The sequence below is a fragment of the Lepus europaeus genome, chromosome 4 (assembly GCF_033115175.1).
Source record: "Lepus europaeus isolate LE1 chromosome 4, mLepTim1.pri, whole genome shotgun sequence".
Taxonomy (NCBI): Eukaryota; Metazoa; Chordata; class Mammalia; order Lagomorpha; family Leporidae; genus Lepus; species Lepus europaeus.
This window is the reverse complement of record NC_084830.1, coordinates 85,729,751-85,755,523: the sequence shown is the minus strand read 5'-3', so window position 1 is coordinate 85,755,523 and position 25,773 is coordinate 85,729,751. Positions and strand designations below refer to the sequence as shown.

At 42.3% G+C, this 25,773-nt stretch overlaps 1 protein-coding gene and 1 pseudogene across 3 annotated transcripts in view; one reads left to right on the top strand and one right to left on the bottom strand.

The window, feature by feature from the left end:
* FAM110B (family with sequence similarity 110 member B) overlaps window positions 1–25,773 on the top strand; it is a 175,185-nt gene that overhangs the window by 13,226 nt on the left and 136,186 nt on the right. The window lies entirely within an intron of this gene.
* On the bottom strand, window positions 18,249–23,705 carry LOC133758417 (sugar transporter SWEET1-like; annotated as a pseudogene).

Here is a 25,773-nt window from a genome sequence, read left to right as displayed (position 1 = left end):
CTGTCTTGACCTGGGTGTCCCCACTGTCCCCTCCCTGGGCATCTCCTGCCATCATACCTGCTCTTTCCTGGTCCTGAGGTCCTGTTCACCTCTGCTTTATGTCACCCTGGTCATCCTAAAATCCTGTTACACCTGCTCTGCAATTATTTTACTGTGTTCTCAATGGAAAGCTGAAAGAATTCGCTCTTTATGATACTCAAGTAACTTGAATGCAAAGGCATAAAGTATCCGCTTGGCTGTAGATGGGCATTAACCACATTTGGGCCCATAGAGTCTTTGGAATTTCTGTTTCTGTCTCCAGGATTCTGCTGCTCTGAGGGTGGTTGTATATGGATGTGGGAGTGGGTGATCTCTCAGGTGCTGGAAAAGTTGTCAGCATGGATCATAATACCCTTTGATAATATCCTGAGCAATTGTGGAGAATTGAAGAGGTGCTAGAATCGAAGTTAACGCGGTTTTTCAGAAAGCACTGGGAGATCCTAAGCCAGTGCTGTCCATTCTGTTGGGCACTGGCTACGTGTGACTGTGAAGCACTGGAAATGCCACTGACCTGAACTGAGATGCCCCCTGAGTGTAAAAATTTGCCTGATTTTGAAGATTTAGTTTGAAGAAAAGACTATAACTCAGTCATTTTTACAAAAATTACACACTGAAATGATAACATTTTGGATTTATTGAGTTAAAGTATACATGTTATCGATGTTGATTTCACCTGTTTATACTTTTTAGCATGGTTATGAGAATGCTTACGCTAACATACATGGTTCACATTCGTGGTTGCATTATATTTCAGTGATACCTGCCTTTCTCAATTGTGTGATTCCTTGATTTTTATCTCGTATTCTTGGCAGTGTTCTAGAACATAGTGTTAAGCAGATGGTTGTGTACTTGGAGAAGAGAACGTAGTAATAATTGAAAGCAAAAAATAGGTTCACCAAGAACAAATCCTGCCAAGCAGACTTCACATTTTTTCTTCTCTTTCATAGGGTTGCTAGGCTAGAAGATCGGAATAATTCTGTAGCTTTGTATTTGGGTTTCTGTACTTCCTGGGAAACATGTTCTCTGATAAGCTTGAAAATGATTTAGAGGGTTGAAGGACTGATGGTAGGTGACAAAAAGTACTTACAGGCTCCCCCAATCAAAATTCAAAGTTTCATTGAGTCCTAGGGGAATGAGTAAGTTTCTCCCACTGAATGGTCTCTTCTGAATAGAAACTCTTAAAGGCGGCCCTAGTGCTGGCTCTGGGCCATGTTTGAGTGACTGCAGTGTGTGGTGGTGGTAGAGTTTGTGGCTCCTGTGCCTGTGTGGGGTACTGGAAGACACCCAACATGGTCCTGTCTCTTTTTCAGAACAACCCAACAGGGTTTAATACTACCTGTTAAGCATCCCTAATCCAGAAATCTGAAGTGTTCCAAAAAAACTGCAGATTTTAGAGCATTTACGATTTCAGAATTTTGGATTAAAGATGCTCATCTGGTAAAGTCTGTGCAGATACTCCAAAGTCTGGAAAACTCTGAAACCAGAAGTATTTCCAGACCCAAGCTTTTTGGACAGGAAATGTTCAGCCTCTTTGGTGGTCCCACTTGGTAACAGGGACGTTGGTGCACACAGGTGCGATGAATCCTTCTAGTCGTGGGGTGGAGAGGTTGGTGGAGGGCATGTGCTGAGTGGCATTTTCCCTGGGCTCACAGGTCTCATCCTCCCTGAGCTTGCCGGGTGGCGTGAACATTCTGATGTTGTTTGCTTTCTCAGGCTCCTGCCTCCATGCCAGGTGGCTTTCAGATGCCCTGATACTCACTTCGCCTTGTGCTGCCTCTCTAGCATTCCCCTCTTCCCACCAGACCTGGGAGGGGCTGTTGAAGGTTCTGACACGGATTTCCTTAACCCATCTTCCCCCTCCTGAAAGGCTATGTTGGGAACCAGTGTGCTGCCTTCTAGAATGAAGGCTGGTTGGTCTTTCTTAGCAATAAAGATTTCTCTCAATACCCAACAAGATAGCAAATACCTGATGTTACAGAATCTTTGCTCTCAGTGGATCAAAGGTGCATGATGGAAGCCAAGAGTATCAAGTCTAGAGGAAGCAGGCAAAGGGGAAAGGTTTGAGGAGTCTCTGGCTGTCCTTGGGCCCACAGCATGGGCTGGTGCCTGGGTGCTGTCTTCCTGTCCCAGCTGGGCATACTCTAGGTCTCTGCCAATACTTGGTTACTGTTACTTTGTGGGCTGGAGAGATTCATGAGTTGTGTTTGTTCTCCACATTGCTGAACCAAGACCCAAGGATGAAAGTGTTAGGGAGATGGGTTCCAACTTACTGTAAGATCAGAGATGACCCAAGCCAACGTGGGCTGCCACAGGGCTGGGAGGAGGGGCCAGTGGGACTGGACAATCATTTTTCTGATCCTGAACACCGAGGCTGAGGTTGTTTTACCTGGCACACACTGACCTCACCCATAACCTGCAGTTGATGTTGCTATTTGTAGCCCTATCCCTTTTTTTTTTAATTATTTCTCATTTTGGGTTTATTTCATCATGCCATAGAAGCTCTCAGTGCTCCACCACAGACTTCACAAAGTCTATTCAGGGCGCTCTCAGGGGCACAGTGTGAGAAAATAAGGTCACTTCTCTCCTTAACACTGAAATAAACTGATAAATGCTGCTAGGCAGAGTACAGGAGGAGTGAAGTGGTTGCCTTTCGTTCTGCAAGGTGTGTTCCCGTGCTGTGGATGTGGCTGGAGCGTGGGCCTCAATGTGAACAGGAGCTGACTGTGCATTACATCCTGGGGCTCTGATCATGAAGAGTGATGGTTTTGCCTTCCCTCTTCTCTGAAGAATCAGGGTTCCACTGGCATGGTAGCTATCAGTTGTTATCAGAAAGGCCTTTCCAGAGCTGGGCATCTGGTGCAGCAGTTGCCATCTGCATCCCCGATGGGAGTGCTTGACTTCAAGTCTCGACTCTGATCTTGGTCCAGCTCCTGAGACAGCAGGTGATGGCTCATGTAGTTCGGCTCCTGCCATCCCCATGGGAGACTTGGATGAGTTCCTAGTTCCTAAGTTTGGACTGGCCCACTCCTGGCTGTTGTGTGTATTAGGGATGTGAACCTGTATATAGGATCTCTCTGCCTCTGTCTCTTCTTCCTCTTTCTGCCTTTCAAATATAAAAAATAATTTTAAAAAGACCTTTCAAGATGGCTGATTCCAGAGGTCCCATCTGTAGCCCCAGGAAGAACATCTGGGACTCTGTAGTTTTCTGGGCCTCCTCTCCTGAGTGGGAACTGGTGGGACTTTGGGGATGGAGAGGTGTCCTATCTGGTGTGGCTGATGCACAGGCTGCTTTGGGAGCCCTGGATTTGGGTCAGTGCTTTGCAGAAGTTAGCACATCAGAGGCATGGAGGGATTTCTATTCAAACAAATTGCCAGTCTAGCACAGAGTTTCTGATTCAGGAGATCTGAGGAGGGCATAGGGATGTGCATTTCTCATGAATCTCCTGGGGCTACTGACCCTGCCTGGGCCAAGTCTTCATTGGAGAGATGCAGGGTGCTAGTTCTGAGCCTCCAAGCTCTGTGAGCTGTGGGATTTGGGGCAGGAGGGGGGGTTATAAAGATGGGAGTCTTTTTGGGAAAATGCTGCAGAGGCCAGAAAGGACAGTGAATGTCCCGGAGCAGAGAAGCTGTGCTGTCACCCTGTCACTGGCTTTCACCTTCCCATCAAGAGCCTCCATTGCAGTCCCTCTTTAAGGCATTGATACAGATACTATCAAGTTGATTGAATTTGGAGGAATATAGTGAAGTTCATTTCTAAATTTATCCTTAGCTCTGTAAGTAAAAGCGCCCTTTTAAAACATGTTTTTGAAAAACATGGTTTTGAAAAGTTTCAAGGATTTGAAGTGAAATCTTGGTAAATGTGGCCTATAATTAAATAACTCTTATTTTGGAAACAAATTTAATTCCTAGAATATTGAACTGTTTCTCATTGTATCACTCAACTCTTAATGTTTTTTTTTTCCTTTGGTTTAATTATAGTTGACCCATTTAATCTGAGCACCTCATAAAAAAACACTGAGGTCTTTTTTGGCCGGTGCCGCGGCTCACTAGGCTAATCCTCTGCCTTGCAGCGCTGGCACACTGGGTTCTAGTCCCGGTCGGGGCACCGATCCTGTCCCGGTTGCCCCTCTTCCAGGCCAGCTCTCTGCTGTGGCCAGGGAGTGCAGTGGAGGATGGCCCAAGTGCTTGGGCCCTGCACCCCATGGGAGATCAGGAGAAGCACCTGGCTCCTGCCATCGGATCAGCGCGGTGCGCCGGCCACAGCACGCTACTGCGGCGGCCATTGGAGGGTGAACCAACGGCAAAAGGAAGACGTTTCTCTCTGTCTCTCTCTCACTGTCCACTCTGCCTGTCAAAAATTAAAACAAACAAACAAACAAAAAAAAAGCACTGAGGTCTTTTTTAATGAGTTTCAGCATCTATAAACCTGATGTCTCTCTGAATGTGGCCAGAGGGAACTAAAACATGTACCCTCTATGCGGCTTTGATGATTTTTTGTCTATGAAATAGATACTTTAAGACAAATGATTATGTTGGGCAAACAGAAAGCCAGGTGAGGAAGTAGAGTTCGTATTATCTATTGTTCCATAACAAATGGTACTCAGATTCAGTGGGTCAAATGACACAGATTTCCTTTCTCCATCTTCCTGTAGGGGTTTGGGGTATCGTGTCTGGGAACTTCTGGTTTGGGGTTTCCCAGGAGGCTGCAGTCACCTGGAGGCTGGGATGAGCCTGTGGGCTGCACATTCCAGGCTGCTCAGGGAGACTCCTGGAGAGCTAATGTAGGCTAATGGTTGGGGGAGTTTAGCTCCTCCCGACCTTGAGCCTTTCATGGTGGTTGAACTTTCTTGGTTACAGGTCATACTCCTAACCAGGGAAGAGCCTGAAGGATGATCTTAAACAATGTCCCTGACTTGCTAGCTACCCCATTTCAGGTATCCAACAAGTTCTTCTTGAGTTCTGCCTAGACACACCTGTGGTGTCTTGTGCCCTCCAGGAGCACAGCACATGGACCACCAAAGAGAAGGCTAAACTTGGCACGCAGGAGAGGACTGTGCAGCTTGCATAATGGTCTCTGCCTTAAGTGGGGAACTGAAGTCCAGAAAAGCTTTCTGGAAAAAGAACCTGACACCTAATCAGATCTAGCTACTTGGCAGGGAAAGGTCAGTGTTAGCTAGGTGAGGGGATAGATGGGGAATGGAAAGGGGGGAGAAAATTCAAGAGGGACATTCTTGCCAGATGGGATGGACCAACTCAAGGAACTAAAACAGATATGGAACCACCTGAGTTGGGGAAAGATGTGAATAATGAATAAATCCAGTATGCCAGGTAGGCTTCTGAGGGAAATCTATGATTCTCCTCCACTTCACAGGGATATAGAATGTGAAGAAAGTAATGTATATACTAGTTAATTGTTTTTATGTTTTCAAATACTCAGTGTATTAAGCTTTTATAACCTTAATAATTTTGGGGTCTACTTCTATCAATTATTGAGTTCAGATTGCTAAAGATCTTGCCTTTTGATGTGAATTTGTATGTGTATCTCTTTGGTTCCGTAGATTTTTTTCTTCACTTAGTTTGAGGTTATATAATCAGGCACATGCAAAATGTAGAACTCTAATGTATTTGTGCTGTGTTAACTCTTTAATCCTGTGTCATGGTCAGTCCCTATCTCTGGAAATACTTCTTAGCTTGACGCCTACTCCATATGATTTAGCCACACCAGTATCTTCATGATAGTGTTTGAATGGATCAATAGATATGTATTTATATCATTTATCTTCCATTCTTTTTTAAAATCTGCCTCTACATATTTCTTATAAATAGCATGTAGTTAGATGTTGCTTTTTTATCTTGTCTTGAAAAACTTTCCCTTCTAATTGAAATATTTTATCCATTTACATTTAATGTAATTTACATTGATATTATACATTGACACAGTTTATTTTTAGATTTTATTTGTGTTGCATTTGTCTGACCTATTTGCTTTTTCTTTGCCTCATTTTAGATTAATCAAGTATATTTTGTATGTTATTTTCTTGGCTTTTTAGAAAAGGTTAGGCTTTTATTCTTAGTGACTTCTCTAGGGGTTATGATAAATAGATACACAGAAATATCATCATCTACATTGAATTCAATACTACTTCACAATCAGTGTAGTAATGTTGCAACTATATATGCCCATTCACTGCCTTACCTTTTGAGCTATTGCTACATTTTTTTTTTACTTCTAACATCACAGTATATTGTTATTTTTTGTTATATAACCAATTATCTTTTTAACAGGTAAAAAGAAGATTCATGCACATACCTATGCACACACACACACACACAGAGACATGCTCGCATGCACCCACATACCATTTTTGTGCTCCTCTTTCTTTTCTTGCTGTTGATGTTAAGTTTTATGAATTGGTATCATTTCCCTTAAGCCTCTATGTATGTGGTAGTGTGGATCTGCTAGTGATGAAATTTCAGTACTTTCATTTAGCAGAAAAGTCTTTAACTTGCCTTTAGTGTCGATTGGGAATTTTGCCAAAAATGCTATTGTTAGTTGGTAGTTTATTTTCTTCTCTTCCTACCTCTCACCCCTTCTGCCTTGGACACTTTCATTATGATATTTCATTGCAGCTTTGCTTGCTCCTCAGAGTTGACCATCATTGTTATCTTTGTTCTCTTGCTTGTAATGCTCTTTTTTTCTCTTGATTTTAAAGTTTGTTGTTTATCTTTTGTTTTAACGATTAGACTATGATATGCCTGTGTGACTTTTTCTTTAAATTTATCTGTTTCAAATTCTTTGAACTTGTTGGTTAGTGGATTTGATCCCTATCCCAAATTTTGCACATTTCATCCACAGTTCTTCAAATATTTTTAAACTAAATTCAAATAATTAAATTTTTATGGTTTTCTCTTTCCCCATCTCTTGTAATTATTCATGTTGTATTATTTGATATTATTTTGAAAGTCACCTGCATTTCATGTTTTCCCCATTGTTCCTTTTTTAAGTCTTTTTTTTTAAAGATTTATTTATTTATTTGAAAGTCAGAGTTAGAGAGAGAGAAAGAGAGAGGTTTTCCATCCGCTGGTTCACTCCCCAATTGGCTGCAGTGGCCGGAGCTGCACCAATCCAAAGCCAGGAGCCAGTAACTTCTTCTGGTTCTCCTACGTGGGTGCAGGGGCCCAAGCACTTGGGCCATCCTCTGCTGCTTTCCAAGGCCACAGCAGTGAGCTGGATCGGAAGTGGAGCAGCTGAGTCTTGAACCAGCGCCCATATGGGATGCCGACACTTCAGGCCAGGGTGTTAACCCACTGAGCCACAGTGCTGGCCCCGCCTTTTTTAGTCTTTAATTTGGGAAACTTAGATTTACTGATTTTTTTTCTGGAATGTCCAGTTAGCAAATCCATCCAATAAATTTTTTACTTCAAATATTGTATTTTTAGTCTAAGATTTTATTTAGTGCTATTTTAGAGTTTTTGTTTCTGTCCTAAAGTTTCCCTTTTTTCTCCCAGTAGATGCATGTTTTAATAGAAATTACTTAACATTTTTGTTAAAGTTCAAAGTCCTTGGTTCCTAATCTAATTTACTGAGTGATCTGTGATTCTATTCTTAACTGTGTTCACTTTTTTTTTAATAGATTTTTTTTTAAAGATCCATTTATTTTACCTGAAAGTCACAGTTACACACAGAGAGAAGGAGAGGCAGAGAGAGAGAGAGAGAGGTCTTCCATCCGCTGGCCCACTCCCCAGATGACTGCAATGGTTGGAGCTGCACTGATCCAAAGCCAGGAGCCTCTTCCAGATCTCCCATGCGGGTGCAGGGGCCCAAGGACCTGGGCCATCCTCCATTGCTTTCCCAGGCCATAGCAGGGAGCTGGATCTGAAGTGGAGCAGCCCGGTCTCGAATTGGTTCCCATATGGGATGCGGGCACTGCAGACAGTGGCCCCACCCACTATGCCACAGCATTGGCCCCAGTGTGTTCACTCTTAATTATGGTTCACATTTTACTGTTCATGTGTTTTGCAATTTTTGAAATTGTATTCCATGTGTTGTAGATAAAAATTGTAGAGTCCAAAAATATGCATAATCATATAATAATATTTTGTTTTCTTTCTTCAGAGTGTATTTTTTTTTTCATGCAACCAGGTGTGTAGGTATTTAAGCAAGAGGGCTGCCTAAGAACAGAAGTGGAGCCTCAGTATCTGTTTTCTCATTGAGTTTGTATGTCAGAGAATGTTCCAGAAAAGCTTATTTTGCAACATTGTCCTCACAGCAGGGCCCACCCTAAACAAAGAAAGCCTCGAGATATGTATAAAGATACATAATAGATGTTGCTCTTCTTTCCAGTGTCCTAGCCACTGGCTACAACAGCCCAGCAAACTGTTGCTCCAGGAGGCTGTTTCTTTAGGGAAGTCTACCTTCCCATTGGCTCCGGTACTTGTTCCAAGTAACTGAAGCTTTTTTTTTGAGCAATACCCACCTGATGCTGATGATTTGGAGATACCCCAGGAAAATGGACCCCTTGTGTTCCCTAGTATTATTAATACGGTAGGGACTGCATGTCAGAGCCCTCAGAATTCAGCTGAGGTTTGAGTTGTACATGTGTTAGAGTTCAGCTGATCAACCTTTAGAAACAGTATTTGTCAGTACTTCACATGGGAAAGGGTTGGACTACAATTTTAGATCATTTTTTTCTTGTTTAGATTCAAAGATTGAAATACAGTGAGACTCTATGAGCTACATAGTTTCTCTTGGCTCTCTTGCCCCTCCACTGTTGCTTTCTTTTCTGAAGGCTGGGGTTGGAGGAGGGAGGGATATATTAGAAGACCTTATAGGACAAATGCATTTGCAATCTTCAGATTCCCATCTGGCCTACTGGCTCAAACATCAGGTAAGACTTGCCTGGCTCCTCATTCCCAGTAGTCCCTCTAAGGTAAGGAAGCTAGAGTGGCTTCAGCTCACTGGGTAACAGCTTGTTTTTTGCCAACAAATGGGCCACCAAGGCATCTTTGTATTTATTACTCTATGAGACCCACGAGAAGTATGTTTTCATTTTACTCAGGAGGAATTTCTTACTCATGGTACCAAAGGCCTGTCATGTGGTCCTTATCCTAATTGGTTGTGAAGTCTCATATGCATTTTGAAAGCAGATGCGCAGAAGTATTTTTTGCAGAACTAGTGGCAAGAGGAGTTTGCGGCTCCTGCTGCTGGGGTCTACGTCTCCTCCCCAAGAAATGTGACAGATTCTTCTTTTTGCTGGATCCCTTGGAAATGGCACAGATCCGTGGTTACAGTTCTGTGTGTTGACAGCCTCTCTTCTCCCCTTGGGTCCCAGCTTCTCTGCTGTATTCTGTTGCAGTCTTCCTGTGTTGCTGCTTCTCTTCCCTGCTTGGTCTTTACCTGGTGACTATGAAGATTTGAGGCACATGGACAAGGAAGAGTGGGCAAGGTGAAGGAACTTTATTGAAACAAGCAAGGAAAGCTACTGGCAGCCAGGGGGTGCTGTGCCAAAAGGGGCTGCCAATGAAGGGCTAGGGGTTTTATGTTTCTAAAGGAGAAGGTTTGCCTGATTGGCTGAAATATATGCTAATGAAGTGTTCAACAAGAGCCAGTCAGGGGATTGATACTGGAGTAGCCTATTTTATGTGGAGTTTCCAGAGCGCTCAGTGAGTTGGGTCCCAGATAGGCAAAACTGGGCAGATGTAACAAACAAATGAAGGTTACATTTTATATGTTTCTACTGTCTCTCAGGGCTCCTGAGGGGTTACACCATGTATATTTTCTCCTTTCTGCTTCCAGGGGCCTCTGGGGTCCCTATCAGCATGAAATGTCAGAGTTCTTTTGCTCTGTGGATTCTGGTTGGGTTTGAACAATGGGAAGCACAGATAGGGATCATTTCCCAGTTGAATGTGTTCAGTAACATTGTTCTACATTTAAAATCTGTGTATCTGTGCTAGTCTAAAGAACCACCACTGGTTGCTGGTATCTACCAACAAAATTGGATATCTGAAAGGGAGTAGAAAATAGAACCAAACGCTATTCTTTTGGATTGCCCAGGAATACTCTTTTTAGTTATGAAACTGCTCCATCTCACTCAAGTCACAAAACCTGAAAAGCTAAAGACACATACATAAAATTGATCCCTACCATTTCTTGTCCTGATGGGTAAATTGTCACTGATTATTTACTCTGTTTCAAGTACTTTGTCAATGATGTTAAATGTACTATCATTTAATATTCTGAACAACACTTAGTAGAAGAAGTGAGATTCCAATTTGAGGTTATTTGACTGTAAAATGTACACTTTTTAAAATTTTTTTTTAACTTTTATTTAATGAATATAAATTTCCAGTGTACAGCTTATGTATTACAATGGCTTCCCCCTCCCATAACTTCCCTCCCACCCACAGCCCTCCCCTCTCCCGCTCCCTCTCCCCTTCCATTCACATCAAGATTCATTTTCAATTCTCTTTATATACAGAAGATCAATTTAGTATAAAGATTTCAACAGTTTGCACCCACATAGAAACACAAAGTGAAACATACTGTTTGAGTACTAGTTATAGCATTAAATCACAATGTACAGCACATTAAGGACAGAAAAAATGTACACTTTTAACTGCTAGGCTATAAATGCTGCCTTGTTCAACCACTTATCGATGAACCAGTAGTGTTTTATCTACTACCTACTTTATTGTGGGTATTAATTGGAAGATGGAGCATGATGGACATAAAGGAATTCATACTGTAAAAGATAAAATTTAGTTGTGAAAGTAAGGATTAACAGCTAAAAATGCCAGAAAAGATTATTTAATAAATATTTATATTCTATGGAGCAAGTTACATTAATTTTCATAAAATTTAGTATCACCATTAAAATATCAAAGTTGCCTTTAATGTAATGGAGGCATTAATTGGAAATTTATTCATATTGTAAATCTTTCTTGGCCAGTCACTTCTGTTGACATTAATTTCACAGAAGCCCTACCTACAGAGTGCAAATAGCAGACCTTAAATATGGAAGGTTTGGTGCTCAGTGAAATCTTACCCCATCTTATTTAACAAATATGCCATGTGGCATGGCCTGGTTCGTGCACTCCAGTTGCTGAGGGGCAGGCATTGGAGGTTTCTGAAGTGTTCTAAGGAGAAGGGAGCCGTGAACAACTTACTGCCGATGGGGTTGGCATGAGTCTGTCTGGACCCTTCATGTAGTCATGAACATGGCACTTTATATTTAGCCTGATCAAAAGGGGTTTGCTGGTGAGAAGCCTTTGGCTCCATGTTTTTGTTCTGAAGGTCGAGGCTTTCTCATGACACCAGAGGGAAGACATGCCTAGTAGACACCATGATGAAACCTTGGGATGTTACGCCAAGTGAAAATGGTCAGTCACAAAAGGATCCCACTTACATGCAGTATGTGGAGTAGTCAGATGCATGGAGACAGGAAGCAGCGTGGTGGTTGCCAGGGCCTGGGGGAGTGGAGACTAGTGAGTTAACAGTTGTAGGAGAAAGGTTCTGGGGGTAGATGGCAGTGATGGCTGCACAGTACTGTCCATGCCCTGAATACTACTTAAAAATGGGCTGCTTGTGAAGAGCCCTGGCAGCTCTGCCAAGAGTTGGATCACTGGAAATGGACCTGCCCTGGAGTCGAAGGATGCCCAGGTCAGAGCCACAGATCTTATTGGCTCTAAGCTGAAAAGCCCTTCACTCAGCCCAACTTCCAAAGGGACCCCCGCAGCTGAGGGTGTGGTCAAGTAGGGTCAGCAACATTGCAGGCAGAACTGTAAATTTCTTGTTAGAGATGCCCCCTGCCTTTACCTGGCCAGCTCTCCTCCCAGGCCAGCCAAGTAATGAAAGTCAACAGAGTGCCTTCCCCTAGGAGGTTCACACCTCCCTTAGGATATACCCCATGTGAAGAGATAGAAAGGTCTGGGCCTCTTAACTTACAAGGCCTAAAGCCCACCAGATTATTATCAAGCCCCTTCTATCAGGTTCTATTTGCCTCTCAATCAGAAAACTTAATTGTAGCTTAGACAGCACCTTTCTTAGCTCCTCTAATAATGACTCTGTCCTTTGTTCTAGACCCTGTCTAGCGTACTTGGGCCTCATTCCTTTGTAATCATAACCTCTACTCTACCACCAATGGCTCTACTCCCAACATGTGTGTACTGATGGTCCTCTTCCCCACTTAATGCTGTATAATTGTTCAAACCTGGTAAATACCACGCTTAGGATCATTGGTTACTATCCTCACTCTATCTTTTATGACCTTGTCTAAATATGATCAGAGTCGGCAAACTTGGAAGGCTTCCATAGCCTTGGCAACTCATGACGACAGCCTAGGGTGGTTACTGGCGCCATAAACTAGAGTGTCAATTTGTTGGGTCAACAACAGGAGCCACTGTGCACTTGCTCCTCATGTGGGATCTCTGTCCTTAATGTGCTGTACATTTTGATTTAATGCTATAACTAGTACTCCAACAGTATGTTTCACTTTGTGTTTCTATGTGGGTGCAAACTATTGAAATCTTTATACTAAATTGATCTTCTGTATATAAAGAGAATTGAAAATGAATCTTGATGCAAATGGAAGGGGAGAGGGATCGGGAGAGGGGAGGGTTGCGGGTGGGAGGGAAGTTATGGGAGGGGGAAGCCACTGTAATCCATAAGCTGGGCCGGCGCCGCGGCTCACTAGGCTAATCCTCTGCCTTGCGGCGCCGGCACACCGGGTTCTAGTCCCGGTCGGGGCACCGATCCTGTCCCGGTTGCCCCTCTTCCAGGCCAGCTCTCTGCTGTGGCCAGGGAGTGCAGTTAAGGATGGCCCAGGTCCTTGGGCCCTGCACCCCATGGGAGACCAGGATAAGCACCTGGCTCCTGCCATGGGATCAGCGCGGTGCGCCAGCCGCAGCGCACCTACCGCGGCGGCCATTGGAGGGTGAATCAACGGCAAAAGGAAGACCTTTCTCTCTGTCTCTCTCTCACTGTCCACTCTGCCTGTCTAAAAAAAAAAAAAATTCATAAGCTGTACACTGGAAATTTATATTCATTAAATAAAAGTTAAAAAAAATGGGCTGCAATGGTAAACTTTACATTGTGTGTATTTTACCACATTTTAAAAAATGTATTAATATGAAGCATACTGTCTCAATAAAACCTACCTTTTAGCCTTAAAAAGAATGCACAATAGATTGTTTTACACTTTACTAACATTATGCCTAATTTTCCTAAGATAACAGAAAATACCAGTGTTGATGCTGGCATTGTTCTACTTTTGCTTATTAATGAGACGAATTGGTTTTCTTATGAAGAGCCAAAAGTAGAGATTCTTTGACCTGACGTCCTTACCACCTGGAAAGCACTTGAGGAGGGCTCCAATTATACTCCAAATCTAGACAGGAAAGCCCAGGCCCAGGGGATGTTAGATAGCAATTAGTCTCTCCAGGAGAGAGAAAAGCCATGGGGAAGCTGTGATGTGCATAGGAGCCTGTGTGTCTTTCACACAGTTTAGGTGATGCTCCACACCCCTGGACCCTGGGCCCAAGGATGATGATATTGTGGAGACTATTTTATTTTATTTTTTTAGGAAGAAGAAAAGGGAGACTTAAATTTCATCAAGACTTTCTCTTTTGTGTTTGGCAATGCTTAAGGGATGGGAAATTGGCAGTTTATTGTCCTAGCAGAAAACAAATCTGACATACTTTCTTGGCATGATATTATGGGTTTACTGAAATAATATTATATAATTTTATTTTTATTTTGCAAGCAACACAGTGGCTGGATTAATACACAGCCATTTAAAAATAGCAATGCAAAAATCATCTGCCAGATGAGATAAATGCTTTCTGCCTTAGGTGGTTGGAAGTTTTTGAACTCCTGTTTTTTTTTTTTTTTTCTTAAAGAAATCATTTCCATAATGAGAGCTAATAAGGGATTTTGAAGGTAGAGAATGTGAATAAGCACACAATGAATATTTCCTGAAACAGTTTCTGCTGGGTGAGGAAGTACTTTGGAAGAACTGCGCTGACCAAAGAGTAAATCTGTCTTGATATATTTTGGATTTAGGAAATCTCTAGTGTTTTAAAGGATCAAAAATATTTTAAAAGCTGCTTACTTATTTCCAGAGAGAAAGAAATCTTACACCCGCAGGTTTACTCCCCAGATGGCCAAAACTGGACCAGGCTGCAGTCAGGAGCTAATAAAACTCTATCTGAATCTCCCATGTGGGTGGCAGGGGCCCCAAGCTCTTGAGCTATCATGTGCTGTTTCCTAGGATGCATTAGGAGGAAGTTGTACTGGAAGCAGAGGAGCTGGGACTCAGACCAGACACTCTGAAAATGCTGTGCAGATGTCCCAAATGGTGGCTTAACCCACTGAGATTCAACATCTGACCCTCAAAAACATTTTTAAGGGAGCTGGCTCCTGTAGTTTGCATCCTTAGAGCGGCATAGTAATCCCACATATATATCACGGTCACTCTGGTTTGTATTCATGTATCTGGATCTTAATAACAGGGCTACCCAGCTGCTTGTGGCATGTAGGCTGGGAAACTCGGTTTGCTTTGTAATTTTATTAATTGTTTCTGAGATGGTATTTCCAGCCACTGACTCACAATCATTGAAATCCTGGGAAATGACAACATTATTAATTGGTTCATATCCAGTTAATAATGTGCTACTTTTAAAAACATCTTTGTGTAATAAATTGTATGTGTACCATTTTCAGGAGTGTTAAAAAAATAAACAGTTGAGATGTGTAGCACTCTTGGAAAAAGGTATGCTTTGCAAGGAGGTGCATTTATCCTTAATTTGCAACCAGATACATTGATTCCTTAAAAAATGCGTGACACTGACAATGCAATGTAAGCGTTTTATGGGTTTTTCCATCATGTCGTTTTTCAGAAGCATCTGGTTTGGGTCCAACAGTTCTCTGACCATATGTAGCCCTCTAAGTGTTACTGAATATAGAGAATCAATAAGCAAAAGTGATGGGCTGCATTGCACTGAATTTAATGGAACATTTTTGTGCCCTTTTTATTTTTTGTTAAAAACAGAGGAAAACAGATATCTGTTTCAACTCAGTCCAGATAAATAAACTAGTGGAGTACATAAAAGTGTCCTTTTTAGGGGTCATTATGGCATTTGAGGTGAATTACAGTGAGGTGGTTATGGTCTTTTTAGTTTGAACTTCAAGAAAATATCTTGCGTGTTATACTCCTGCCTGTTTTGGAGGGAAAATAAATTTTCTCTGATTATGTATGAATCAGTGATCCATAACCAAAAAGGGAATAGAAGCAATCTTTATCAGGTACTCCTATGTGCCTGGTATTTTTACATGTATTAATTTGTTAATTTCTTCTAAAATAGATAGTGTTTCCATTCATGAAAAAATGAAGTGCCTGATGTGACTCACCCAAGGCTCATGATGAGTTGTAGGGCCAGGACCTTGCACCCTCTTGGAGGCCAACATTTTTTTTTTTTTAGGTTTATTTTTTTAAAAAACTTTTATTTAATGAATATAAATTTCCAAAGTACAGCTTATGGATTACAATGGCTTCCCCCCCCCCCCCAAATTTCCCTCCCACCCACAACCCTGCCCTTTCCCGCTCCCTCTCCCCTTCCTTTCACATCAAGGTTCATTTTCAATTCTCTTTATATACAGAAGATCAGTTTAGTATATATTAAGTAAAGATTTCAACAGTTTGCACACACATAGCAACACAAAGTGAAAAATACTGTTGGAGTACTAGTTATAGCATTAAATCACAATGTACAGCACATTAAGGACAGAGATCCTACATGATATTTTTAAAAAATTGATTAATTTTCTATGCAATTTCCAATTTAAAACCAAGTGTTTTTTTTCATTTTCAATTATCTTTATATACAGAGGATTGATTCAGTATATACTAAGTAAGGATTTCATCAGTTTGCACCCACACAGAAACACAAAGTGAAAAATACTGTTTCAGTACTAGTTATAGCATTACTGCACATTGGACAACACATTAAGGACAGATCCCACATGAGACGAAAGTACACAGTGACTCCTGTTGTTGATTTAACAATTTGACACTCTTGTTTATGGCATCAGAAATCTCCCTAGGCTCTAGTCATGAGTTGCCAAGGCTATGGAAGCCTTTAGGGTTTGCCGACTTCGATCTTACTCCGACAGGGTCATAGTCAAAGTGGAAGTTCTCTCCTCCCTTCAGAGAAAGGTACCTCCTTCTTTGATGGGATCTCACTTGCAGAGATCTTTCATTTAGGTCTTCTTTTTTTTTTTTTTCTTTTCCCAGAGTGTCTTGGCTTTCCATGCCTAAAATACTCTCATGGGCTCTTCAGCCAGATCCGAATGCCTTAGGGGCTGATTCTGAGGCCAGAGTGCTATTTAGGACATCTATTCCTATTCCATGGGTCTGCTGTGTCTCCCGCTTCCCATGTTGGATCGTTCTCTCCCTTTTTGATTCTATCAGTTAGTATTAGCAGACACTTGTTTGTGTGATCCCTTTGACTTTTAGACCTATCAGTGTGATCAATTGTGTACTGAAGATGATCACTTGGACTAGTGAGATGGCACTGGTACATGCCACCTTGATGGGATTGTATTGGAATCCCCTGGCACGTTTCTAACTCCACCATTTGGGGCAAGTCTGATTGAGCATGTCCCAAATTGTACATCTCTTTCCTCTCTTTTTCCCACTCTTATATTTAACAGGGATCACTTTTCAGTTAAAATTTAAACACGTGAGTTCAACCAATAGTACTAGAACAAAAAAAAAAATACTAAAATGGATAAAGTATTACATTGTACATCAACAGTCAGGACAAGAGCTGATCAAGTCACTGTTTCTCATAGTGTCCATTTCACTTCAACAGGTTTCCCCTTTGGTGCTCAGTTGTCGCCGGTCAGGGAAAACAAATGATATTTGTCTCTTTGGGACTGGCTTCATTCACTCAGCATGATGTTTTCCAGATTCCTCCATCTTGTTGCAAATGATCGGATTTCATTGTTTTTGACTGCTGTATAGTATTCTATAGAGTACATGTCCCATGATTTCTTTATCCAGTCTACTGTTGATGGGCATTTGGGTTGGTTCCAGGTCTTAGCTATTGTGAATTGAGCTGCAATAAACATTAATGTGCAGATGGCTTTTTTTGTTTGGGAGGCCAACTTTTAATGAGCATTTGCTATGTGCAAGTTTCTTTTCTTCTCTTCTTTTTCTTTTCTTTTCTTTTTTTTTTTTTGGACAAGCAGAGTTAGTGAGAGAGAGACAGAGAGAAAGGTCTTCCTTTTTCCGTTGGTTCACCCCCCAAATGGCCGCTACGGCCAGCACCTTGCAGCTGGTGTGCTGCGCTGATCCAAAGCCAGGAGCCAGGTGCTTCTCCTGGTCTCCCATGCGGGTGCAGGGCCCAAGCACTTGGGCCATCCTCCACTGCACTCCCGGGCCACAACAGAGAGCTGGACTGGAAGAGGAGCAACCAGGGCAGAATCCAGTGCCCCGACCGTGACTAGAACCCTGGGTGCCAGCGCCACAGGCGGAGGATTAGCCTAGTGAGCCATAACGCCGGCCTCTTTTCTTCTTTTTAAAAAAAAAACAACATAATATAGTTTTAAATTTACAAAACAAAATTTGTGTTCCCATATAACCCACACCCAACTTCTCCTTAGCCCACTGTCTCTACTCTTTTTGTAATTCAAATTCTACCCCTCCAAGCCTCTAGTAATCAACATTCTGCATTCAAATGGGTTTAAAATTTTTTTTAAACATTGAAAAATATAAGCTCCTACAGATGAGGGAAATCATGCAATATTTGTCTTTCTGTGTCTGATTCAGTTCATTCAACATGATGTCCTCCAGTGCCATCCATTTTACTGCAAATGACAGGACTCCATTCTTTTTTATGGTGCCACCATTTCTTTATCCATTTATTTTTATTTTTTTTGACAGGGGTGGAGAACTTTTTATTTTAGGACACATTCTAAAGAAATCACCCCAACCTCAAAATTAAAAAAAAGATAATCTTAAAAAATAAACGTGATTCATCTCCCAGGTTCTACAGGATCGTCTCAGTAAAGCTCTTTCGTTGAGCTCTCTAACTGCAAAGTAGTGATTTCCCCACAAACTGCTGTACCCGTGGAGCTGGTCAGCAGGGCCGGCTGGAACAAGGAGCTCTCTTTGGTATCTGGTTGGCGTTAAGGGGTGAGGTGAGCTGCCTCAGGTCTGCAGGAGCTGATAGTTCCTGTCTTGCTCCTGTGGGTGCTTCCAGAAAAAACAGAAGCAGACAAAGCTGGTGAGGATTCCCGGAAGGTTGGGCACCATGATGTAGGGATCTCAGAGTCAAAACCCATAGAGGGACCAGGAGGCAGAGGTAAGGAGGGTGGCAATCATGAGAAGGAGAGGCGTTTTGTTGATTTAGTCTGAAGGACCTTGGCCATGTCAGCCAGTGGTGAGAGGTGTATGCTGATGGTGAAGACGCTGCAGAAGAGGCCCAGCTGCTGAAGCCGGGCCTTGGGGTCAGGCACAGGAGCCAAAGATAGGCATAGCTCAGGAGAAAGAACCGCAGCAGGGATGCTGTTGGTAGGAGCACAGCAGGCTTCTGAGGGCAGTAGAGCAGTACACCAAGATACACAGGGTCTGAAGCACGGCACCCGCTGCGTTGACGAACATGAACGTCACATCTCCCTTCAAGGTCCCGTAACTCAGCCAGCCCAGGTTGTTGACATCCATGGTGAGAAATGGCAGGAACTGGATGCTGTCCACGCTCTGGGTCATCTGCACATGCCTGAGGTCTGAGAGGCCAGTGGAGAACATGCCGAGGGTGAAGAGCACACAAGCTCCGGAAAGGAGCGAGTCACCACACCGCCCTCCTCCATCCCATCTGAGTCGGATCCTGCTCTTTATCCATTTATTGGATGATGGACACCTTGGTTGATTCTTTGTCTTGGCTGTTGTGAACAGTGCTATGATAAACATGGTGAAGCAGGTGTCTCTTTGATATAAGGATTTCATGTCTTTTGGGTATAAACCCAGTGGTGGGATGGCTGGATCACGTGGCAGTTCCATTTCTAGTGTTTTGATAACTCTGCATGCTGTTTTCAGTTCTCTTTTATAATACACTGGCATTTTAACCTTTCAATGACTCTTTGAAGCAGGGGCTGTAATTACCTTAATTCTATAGACAAGGAAATGGGACATTTGAGAGGTTAAGCTACCTCCTCAAGGTCACGTGATGCCTTGGAGGCAGGGTTCGAACCAAGCTGAATTTAGGACAGCCTAGATCCTTCAGAGTGCTGCTTACCTTCTGTCTTCTCAGGCTTCAAGATGACAGTGCATTTACTGGAACTTACTCTGTGCCTGTTGCATAACCCAAGTTGATGCACTGCTGAAGGGTATAACATCAGACAGGATGTATAAAAAATAAAACACAAAAAAATTACAGCCAACTGTGCTATCTTCGAATCCCTGACTCATTCAGAAAATATCTATAAAGTGTCACATCCTGGACTACATCCTGCAGATTAAGATAACCAGGCAGGGGCTTACGGTTGAGTGGATCCAGCTGTAGGTAATCTTTCTGTCTGGGGCGAATGTTTTGATGGAGACAAGTAAGGTAGGCATGAAGAGGGAGAGGGGATAAAGACTTGGAGAGGTTGAGGAAAGGAGTCTTCAAGGTGGGATTCACTGGGCTAAGAGTGAAAGGACTAATGTCTTCAGATGCACACGAAGGGAATTTTAGACAGGGAAAGGCATGGGAAAGCATAGCCCGGGTGAAAGGGCTCTGCAGTGTGTCAGAGTAGCTGGGGGCCTTGACTGCCATCCCGAGGCACTGGACTTTCATCTCCCAGGTCAGGGGTGGGGAATGCCTGGCCCATGAAATCACTTGGTCTGGCCCTGCCAAGGTAACTGCAGGCAGGACTCTTAAGTCTTAAGTTCAATAAATGTATATAGCAGGCTATCTTCCTTCCTTCCTTTTCTTTCCTTTTCTTTTCTTTTCTTTTTTTTTCTTTTCTTTTCTTTTCTTTTCTCTTCTCTTCTCTTCTTTTCTCTCCTTTTCTTTTCTTTCTTCTTTATTTTTAGAAAGCTTTTATTTAATAAGTATAAATTTCATAGGCACAACTTTTGGATTACAGTGGTTCTTCCCCCAATACCCATCCTGCCACCCCCAAGCCATCCCACCTCCTACTCCCTCTCCCATCCCATTCTTCATTAAGGTTCATTTTTAATTATCTTTATATACAGAATATCAACTCTATACTAACTAAAGATTTCAACAGTTTGCACCCACACAAACACAAAAAGTATAAACTATTGTTTGAAGACTAGTTTTACTGTTAATTCTCATAATACAACTCATTAAGGACAGAGGTCCTATATGGGGAGCAAGTGCACAGTGACTCCTTTGTTGATTTAAGAACTGACACTCTTATTTATGATGTCAGTGATCACCCAAGGCTCTTGTTATGAGCTGTCAAGGCTATGGAATCCTCTTGAGTCCACAAACTCTGACATTATTTAGACAGGGCCATAATCAAAATGGAAGTTCTCTCCTCCCTTCAGAGAAAGGTATCTCCTTCTTCGATGGTCCCGTCTTTCTACCAGGATTTCACTCACAGAGATCTTTCATGTAGGTCATTGTTTGCCACAGTGTCTTGGCTTTCCATGAGAATTTTTGTATGTTGATACTTTTCCTTGGCTAGTGAATGATGTTATACATATCCAACAGCCCTTGACAAAGAAATAAAAGGTTTCCCACCCCTGGCACAGGTGATAGGGAGTGCTACAAGACTGTAAGAATTGTTGGCAGAGGGGTAAGGAGACATGGTCATCATTGCATATGGGGCAGAGCCATTTTGCTGCTATGTAGGGGTTGACAGCATGGGTGTTGGGAAATGGTTTGTGAGTCCATGGTTCTGATCATAGGTAGCACATTAAGATTCCGTATTAGGATTAGTGTATTCATAATTGTAGTTGCTGCCAGGTCTCCCTATTTTATGAGGCAGTTGGTGAAATTTTGAGATAGTCCACTTGCTGGAATGCACTGATCAGGAGCCACATTGCTTCTCTGTAACTTCAGCTGCTCTGAATGCCTGTTCCACCATATGACCATCCACCTTGCATCTGTACTCCCAGGCACTTCCCTGGGTTGATGCACATATTTCTAGGTCCCCTTCCTGTCTGTCCATGCCTCAGTATGTCAGAATCTTGTCTTCAGCGCTTGCCAGCCTGGAGTGTGTGATACATACAGGGTCACTCTAGACTCTTGCATCATCTTAGAACTTTAGTTGTGGAAGGTTGGCTACACGACAAATGATAAAGATCCCGGAAGCTGGGGTTTAGAAGGGAGCTTGTCATGAGAAATTCCAGAGCATGGTGGAAAATTACCCTTCCCTCCTCCACCAGCCAAGAGCAGTCATAGTGCTTGTATGGATTTGTACTGAACTCAGTACCTCTGATAGTTTAGCCTGTAGTTTCACTAGTATTGCTGCAGTGGTTAGTGATATCACAGTTTAGTGATGAACTCAGATTTGTAGGTCTTTTCTCATGTAAATTATAACTTCTACTGTGAAATGAATTATTTAATTTTTTTGTAAGGGAGGGCTGGCATTGTGGTGCAATGGCATAAGCTGCTGAGTGCCAGTTTGAGTCCTGGTTGCTCTGCTTCCAACTCAGCTTCCTGCTTATTTCCCATGGGTAGGCAGCAGGGGATGGCGCACTCAAGTGCTTTGGCTCCTGCCACTCATGTGAGAGACCTGGGTGGAGTTCTTGGTTCCTCATGGTGACCTGGTCCATGGCTGTTGTGGCCATCTGGGGAGTGACCACTGGATGGAAGATATTCTCCTCTGTATCTCTCCTTTTCGTTGCTCCACCTTTCAAATAAATAAATTTTAAATTTTGGGGGGTGATGAACTTTATAAAGGTGAAGATTTTCTTATGGCTCAATTTTGGAGTCTTTTTCCATGTAGTAAGTTAGATAATAGCCCCTCAGGACAGATTTGTTGAATGAATGTTGGATGATTTTTTGACCTACATTTCACATTAATACTGTAATATTGTTCCAACTTAGCAGTTCAGAATGGTGATTCTATTATGTAACATTGTAGCCATTTTTAACCTTGAATCAATCACCTGTGACTTTGCTATTCCTGTCTTATATCTTTATTTACTTTATAGATAAGCATGTTCAGTAGACTGAAGGACAAAGCCTTATAGATACTTAAGAGGCATTTCCCACTTAGTGCATCAAAGTGCTTTTAAGGATAGTTTTGGAGTTGATACATAAAATTACTCTTAGCTTCTGTAAGCATCCATGCTTCTTGTTTTTTTTTCCCCACACATATTTTGGTAGGTCTACTCTCCTGGATGTTACTTGTTTTGGATGATATAGCTCAAGGAAGATTATTGTTTTACATTGGAGACTAGATATTAGCAGGCCACTTTTTGTAGACAGCCGTAACTTTTAGAAAGCAAAAAACAGGGGCCAGCGCCACGGCACACTGGGTTAATCCTCTGCCTGCGGTGCCGGCATCCCATATGGGCACCGGTTCTAGACCCAGCTGCTCCTCTTCCAGTCCAGCTCTCTGCTGTGGCCCAGGAAGGCAGTGGAGGATGGCTCAGGTCCTTGGGCCCCTGCATTCGCGTGGGAGACCTGGAGGAAGCTCCTGGCTCCTGGCTTTGGATTGGCACAGTTCTGGCCGTTGTGGCCATTCGGGGAGTGAACCAACGGAAGAAAGACCTTTCTCTCTGGCTCTCTCTCATTGTCTGTAACTCTACCTGTCAAATAAATAAATAAAATCTTTAAAAAAAAAAAAAGAAAGCAAAAACAGTGGAATCATTTAGCCTCCCTGTATGTAGGACTGACTGACTTTTTCTTCCTTGATGGTCTTCAAGTACTTGGCTCTCACTAAGGATAATCCTTATGTATTTGTAGACATTGAGGGCCATTTGCTGGAGGGATGGCAGGTCTTATAATGAAGGTAGAGAACTTTCGAATTAAATACTAGTAGCACTAAATTCTTTTAAAATCACATTTATGAAATATATACAAGCAATTAAGTTTAATGATTTTTAAGAGTCTAGTCCAATGAATTTTCACAAATATACCGAGTCTGGGGCCCTCTCCTGCAGGCGTGATCTAGACTGTTTCTCTCACCTCAGTGTGCCTTTCATGCCTCTCCACAGTCCATTCCTTTCCTTCATGCTCTGAGCCCTGGCCATCACTGATCTACTTTTTATTGCAATAATGGTGTCTTTTCTAAATCTTCCTATTACAGACATCGCACATGGAGTTTTTTGGTTTGGCTTCTTTTTTGTGATATACTTCTCTTGAGGTTCTTTTATGCCGTTGTATGTATCAGTAATTATTTCCTTTTTATCAGTGAGCGTTAGCATGTGTAACACACGGAGGATTTGCTTATCCGTTCAGCAGTTAATGGGCATTTGAGTTCTTTCAAGTTTGGGACTATTATGTATCAGGTTGCTAGGAACATTTTTGTCCAAATCTTTGTATGGAATTCGTGTATTTAAGTTTGTGTAGGATATATACCAAGGAGAATTGCCATGTCATAGGTAAGTGTGTGCTTACCTTTAGGAGAAATTGCCAGTTGTTTCCCAATGTACCTGTAACATTTTGAATTTTCTACTAACTTTATATGAGAACCCTAGTTGTTCCATTATCCTTGCAAATGCTTGGAATCTTCAAGTCTTTTAAAAATTTAGCCCTTCTGGATGGTTATGTAGTAGTGTCGCATTGTGATTTTATTATGCATGTCCTTTTTGAAGATCACTTCCTTCTCATACTTGGCATTTATTTTCTCGGTCGACATCCTCTCCTGTTCCTCCTTCCCGCCCCCCTGTTTTGGATGATCCATAGCTCCAGGAAGTTTATTTGTTGTTTGGCACAGAGTTCTAATACTATTGGTGAGTTTATGTGAAGAAATACTAGGAAGGTATTTTGTTGCTTTGGTAGTTTTAAGAAAGCAATCCTTCTTAATGGATTTTTGGTTTCCTGATCTGTTTCTACCTTTCTGGTTTTTGGGCATTCATGGGACAGTTCTGTCATGTTGGCCTGTGTTAGTTTATCTTTCCTGGTTTCCTTGCATATGTGCTGTCCTTCACCTGCATCTGTGAGCTCCTGTTCCCTGGGAAAGCCACATGTGAATTTACCGACTGCCTCTCTACACACACTCCCATATACACACCCACTCCATGCAAGCCCTGCCTGTGGTGCCACTGCGAAGGCCTCCCTGGGAACTCCCATTTCTTGGTCTGCTGGAAGCAGGTCACTGCTCATGCTTTTTGATTCCCATGTACCTCACACTGTGCGGTATCAATAACTGAGGAGGCAACAAAGGACTGTTGATGATAGTGGGCTTCTCCCTGGGGAAGCTGCGTGCTCTTAATGATTCTGGAGTTTAGTGTGTGAGTTCTTTCTGAACTGATGGCTCTAATACCCATCACTTTACATGTCTTTGTTTAAAAACTGTGTATGTAAGCATTGATTATAGTATGCCTATATTTTGTTTGATAGCTATCTATGAAATATAGTGGAAAATGTACTATAGCAAGCCTGTGATTATGACTTGACTATGAGTAACAGAGGGAAATTGTATTTTTAGGGTAGATGTATCTAGGTTAGACAACCCAAGAGTATCCCAACTTTCATTTCAGATTTCACATAGGCCTAATCTAGCCTTTACTGTGGTGCAAAAGGCTTAGTAAGCTTGATAATTTTGAGCAGTGGTTTATGTTGACATGAAGTTGAGTCATCAGTGTGTTCGTGCTGTGGAGAATGGTAATTCTTTACACTAAAATAGATGAAATTATAAACTCTTAAAGAGGTAATTCATGGGGGCTGATGCTGTGGCATAGCGGGTAAAGCAGCCGCCTGCGTGCCAGCATCCCATATGGCGCTGGTTCGAGTCCCCGCCGTTCCACTTCCAATCCAGCTCTCTGCTGTGGTTTGGGAAAGCAGTAGAAGGCGGCCCAAGTGCTTGGGCCCTTGCACCCATGTGGGACACCAGGACGAAGCTTCTGACTCTGGATTGGCCCAGCCCCAGCTGTTGCAGCCATCTGGGGAGTGAACTAGTGGATGGAAGACCTGTCTCTCTCTCTCTCTCTCTGCCTCTGCTTATCTGTGACTCTGCCTTTAAAATAAATAAATAAATCTTTTTAAAAAAAAGATGTAATTTTTGGAAAATATTGAATTGGCATCTAGGAAATCTGAAATGTGTGACTTCTTGACTCAGCTATGTGACTTTGTGACAGTCACCTAACCCCTCTGCACTTTAATTTCCTCCTGTGAGAACCGAATTCCCTGCAGGAGGTAACTGGAAGATTCCTGAATACTTTTTGTTAGGATGGTTTTGACCTCACTGGGAGGATAAACGCAGTCTTAAAGTTCTTCATATGTGATGTTAATCCATATTCTTGCCATAACTGTGCGACTTTTATCTCCCTGAGTCAGTGTGGCAAGGGTTAAGCTGTATACTGTTTGCCCTCTTCAGAAGTATGTGAAGGAAAAGACAAAAGCAAAATAAAAATGGAAAAAATTTTTGCTGCAAATTTCGGCCAAAATGAAAAATACTGAGTTTGCATTATTGCATTACAAAGTGCTTTCTTTTGTTGTGATGCATCAAAATCTAGTGGGGCCCAAACATATTTTAGATACATTTTTTTCTAACATACCACTAATAGTATGTGATTTTTATGAATTTGGATTTCTGAAATCCCATATAGGAGG